We start from the raw sequence: 4,678 nt of genomic DNA, 5'->3' as shown, positions 1-4,678 counted from the left end.
TTCCTGTCGTTCTATAGCATCCTTGTATCATGGAGATGAAGTTTTGGACGCCGAACACAGCGCATGCATGCGAATTCCAACCTTGATTTTTCGAGGTGGTCAAATAGACGCCCAGATGCACAACGTGTTTTCGCGTAGTTCAAAAACTCGACCGACTCCGACGCGGGCAGCCACAGTTGGCTATATATATGGAGTGGCCCAGCGACTTGAGTTCGGGACGTGGTAGGCGCTTGGGCTCTCACAGCAAAGTCGTACTGCCGAGCGTCGTTTTTCGCCGACTTGTACATATAAATTCGAGTAAAAATGTTGAATTTTCGCAAACTCTGAGAGCGCTATCTCTCTTTTATGGTATCGGAGAGTATGTTACATTGACGATGGTGGTTCTAGAGCCCGCTACGGCGCCGCTTGCATTTTAATATACTATTTGTATCCATACACTATACCGGGAAATATTGGCTTCAAATAGTATGTTCAATATATTGTCAAGAACTCTCGCTGTAGAGCTTGAACAGTGACGATATATAGCGTTTCGTACTCTCCAAAGTGCATTCTATCACCATGTCAAGTAAGAGCGCTTTGTTTTCAATCATGAGTCGTTATCAAGGGGCCCGTGCGTCTACTAGATGCGGGGCGCATGCAAACGGCTCGCATAGCCAGCAACGGCGAAAGCGGAGTACTTACCGTGTGTGCTCAATCTGGCACGTCGATTGCACTTTTATTTCCGTTCAACGCACATTTATTTCCGGTCACCGCACAATATTTTGCTGGCTACCGAACTATTTCTTACGTCGCTCGCACACTCCACCGCGCAATAAACGTAACGTTGTATAACATCTCGGACCACATTGCTGCGAGCGACGACAGAGCATCGGCCCAGAAAAGCCTGCGCACCGCAGCGTAGCGGAGGTGGTATGTTGGCTTTTATGCAGGCCGTGCCTTGGCGAGGAGCGAGCCCCGGTCTTTCACGTAAGAAGAATTCATTATCGATGGGTCGCCCAGGTGGAGGCGGGTAGGCCCGCAGGGCCGCGCCGACCCTGGTGCGAAAAGAACCCAGAATGGTTATAATTTGTCGTTAGAAATTGTGCAGTTCAATGTTCGGACGAAGTTCGGTCGCTGTAAAATATAGCGCGGTGAACGGAAATGGATGTGCGTCAAGCGGAAATAAATGTGCAATCGACTTGCCAGATTGCGCACTTCCGTCGGTACTCGGCGAAAGCGGCGCGACTAACTCTACCGCTGCCGCAAGTGCGAACTCGTGGGCCACAAAGGCGGCAATTCGACGCACCGCAGCATCCATCCCGACCGAGCGCAGCCACATTGGGACAGTTCTTCCCGTCGAGGGCCCGCTGTTGCAATTGCTCCTTGACGACGACTAGTTCTCGAGCGACAGCGATGACTACATTAAAAGTGACCAAGACTACCGGTAGGTGATGTTGGGCAGCCTCAATACTTTTTACATAATAAGATAATCAATCAAAAATGGATTTACTTCTGAGCTGGAACATGTGCGATCCGCCCAAACCCGACAGGGTTGCGAGGGTGGCTTGCGTCGGCCTTTCTGGCAGTGGACTGGGCTCCGCGCGCCGCCGAGCGCGATGCCTTCGTCTGTGTACTTCTTGATGCTGGCGACTGGCGGGGTCTCGTCGGGCGCAACGAGGTCGATGGCGGCGGCGTCGGCTCTCGATCAGGAATGGATGTTTTTGTTGGTTCATCTTTTTGGCCAATCATAAGACTTGGTTCACGACCTCAACTTAAATAGTGTGAGCACTATTCAGCACAACGACGAGTAGCAGTCCACAGACGCGCCAGCGCCACACAGCAGCCGTGTATACATCTCCACACACCATTTGAATGACGTACACGTCGTTTCCGACTCCGCACGTAGCGCAATCATGCGCAAATCCATTTTCCATTTTTCGAGGTGGTTGCAGAATTGTCCGAATACTTCACGTGACATCGCAGGGTTCCAAAGCTCCAATGGCCGTAAGACTGGCTGCCACAGTTGGCGATGGGTCTCGATCCGGTGTGCGACCAGCTATTTAGTCACCATAGTCGCTTGGGCACTCACACCAAACTCGAACTGCCGAGCGTCGGTTTTCACGAAATACGACATGCAATTTCGGTTGAAAATGCGTCGAAGTCGCGGAAACTGAGGAGGCTGTCTCTTTTGGTTTTTGTTAGAGAGCGTGTTGCATGTGGCCGAGAGAGGCAACGTGCGCGCAGTACCGCTGCGTGATGAGGCCTTGTATCCCGTACAGTATTTCGGTATAGCGAATAATCACACTATATCAAGATTTTGTTTGCCGCTGTCATTTGCGATCGCTACAGAGCTTGAACGGCGACGTCACATGGTATTTTGGACTCCTCAAAGTGTGGTCTAGCACTCTGGCAAGTATGGGGTGATTTTGTTTCCCAATCTCATTTTCGTGGATCCGCCGGTGCGGCGGCCTTTGTCGCACGGCATGGCGCTCGCCGGCGAGCGTTGTTGTTGAAATGGGTCAATTAATTTTTAATGAGCAGTGCTCGCTGGAAGAAATTGTCTCATCTTGGCCTGTTGTTGGAGCAGCTGATTACGTCATCATGTGTTCTGGGTGACACTTGCGGAGGTGGCCTGGACCCACATGGTCCGACCCTGTTCGGGTACATCGCGCGACGCAGGGAGGAGGGGGGCGGAGAACTGAAAAATGCGCGCGCGCAGCCGGGCTCGAACCGGCGACCTTCGGGATGCGAAGCAGAAACTTTACCAACTGACCTGGGGCGCCCCCCCCTCGCCGGCGAGCGTCCTGTTGACTGTGGACGGTGAAAATCGTGTGTCCGAGGTCCTTCTTCTGTCGCCCATCACTGTAATGCTGGACATTGACTTACCAGGGATACGCTTGTCAATGATGAGGACCGCTGCGGTCTCATGCAGCATACGAGTGCTACGGTCTACGCCATCGAGGCCCGATGCCACGCCAAGCACGCCCGGTGGCACCAGTAACGTTATGAGCAACGTCGTAGCCACAGAGCACTGGCGCGATTGCCTTGGTGTAGGTGTACAGAAGGTGTCCAGAAGAAGCTCGCGGAGCCCACGTGTGTGGTGCACGTCCAGCTAGCTGCTCATAGCTATCTGCACCGTAGCGTATTTTTGCTTTGACGTTGTGTATCGTGGCGCTGTGCGTTGTATATTCAATACAAATGCTGACAGCGACAACCTCGAGCCTGTGCGAGGCGTGCTGACGATGACATCGAATTCGTTGCGTCGTTTCAAAAGTATCCGGACACCTTCCGGATACCAAACCCAGTGCAAATTCCAAAATGGTCGACACGGCGACAAGCAACGCCGCAGTAGGCGCTACGCGCGTCATGTCGCAGCATCGAGCGTTACAGATGCAACCTCGTGCATCTCACGCATTATGTCCTGCTGCTTGCACACGACAGCCAGCACCGAGACCACGAGCTCGGCCGTGCGCTCATCTTGAGCCCCAGCATCAAGGTCGAGCTCGACGCCGAGCGCGCACTCTTGTACGTGCACGAGGTCGCGATGTGCCGCGACAAGCTCGCCGACCATTGCGCCAGCGCCTAGCAAGGCAAGCTACTTTCCGGACACGGTCGCCGTGTGCTCTCCCAGCGTAAGGTCTACGAAGCGCTGGCTAATACAATTTGGTTATAGATTCTTATTTGAGCTCATATCATTTCCGTAGTGCGATCCTTAGATCCTCACACCTTTTTCCAATCTCTAGCTTCTTCGGCAGAATTGATACACTCGATACACCAGAGGTGCTCTCACAATAAAATGCGAGCATGGTCCATAATAGCAACTTAGCTGGGCTAGCGCCACGTATTGAACCACATATGACGACGCTTGTAGACTTAGAGTCGTAGACGATGACCGGAGTCGAGAAGCGAATACTAGAGCCCTCGCGTTGACGCCTCTTCGTTGATGACAGCGACTTACATGGCAAAATATGCATTTTAGTGTCTCACCCCCGACACACGGCAACCTCCTCGCCCAGCTCTCACGTAGCGTTCCCGATGCGGGTAGCACAACCGATGCAGTCTTCTCCTGAATTAATAAAAAAACTGCCCTTATTGACACCACATCTACCTCTGAAGTGTGCGGCACAAATCATGGAGACGATCGCTGGCCCCGGCCACTCCACCGAGGCTATGCCGTCGCTAAACCGCAATGACATTGACTGACACGTACAACCGGTGCGACGACGATACGTTCGCGTCGAGGAGGTGTACGTATCTAAAAAGGCAACACAGTGCGCTGGCACGACCCATAATTTCCCTTGTGTCTCATGTCGCCTCTCAGTTGCGTGTGGCATACATCGCTCGGCTCATCGTCACTATTGCCAAATCCACATCTTTTGTCAAACTTCTTGAAATGTATGTGGATCGTGGCGCGCCGTGGTCGAGTAGATCAAGCTCGTGCAGAGCGACATATGGCGTCCACCGGTGTGATATGCTCCGTTTGCGCGAACACATCGATGGACCGACTCGGTCACGCGGCAAACCAACGCCGCTTTTCGATGATGAGACCGAAAAGACACGAGACATTGTACTAATATACTAGTACAGTGTACGGAACTGTGTAAAGCTCATAATTCCCAACCCTATTCCATCGACAAAAACATAGATTGATTGGTACGACAAGTGCCTGGTCGTAAAGTGTATGTCGATTTCTTTCGAT

General features: G+C 52.4%; 1 pseudogene across 1 annotated transcript; it reads right to left on the bottom strand.

Annotated features, from left to right (window-relative positions):
* Positions 1-2,689: 2,689 nt before the first annotated feature.
* Positions 2,690-2,761, bottom strand: SPRG_30207 (annotated as a pseudogene). Its single transcript has one exon. The product of its transcript is annotated as a tRNA-OTHER (tRNA).
* Positions 2,762-4,678: the final 1,917 nt, after the last annotated feature.

This window comes from Saprolegnia parasitica (assembly GCF_000151545.1).
Source record: "Saprolegnia parasitica CBS 223.65 unplaced genomic scaffold supercont2.257, whole genome shotgun sequence".
Taxonomy (NCBI): Eukaryota; Oomycota; class Saprolegniomycetes; order Saprolegniales; family Saprolegniaceae; genus Saprolegnia; species Saprolegnia parasitica.
The sequence above is the reverse complement of the archived record's forward strand: the minus strand, read 5'-3'. Positions and strand labels throughout refer to the sequence as shown.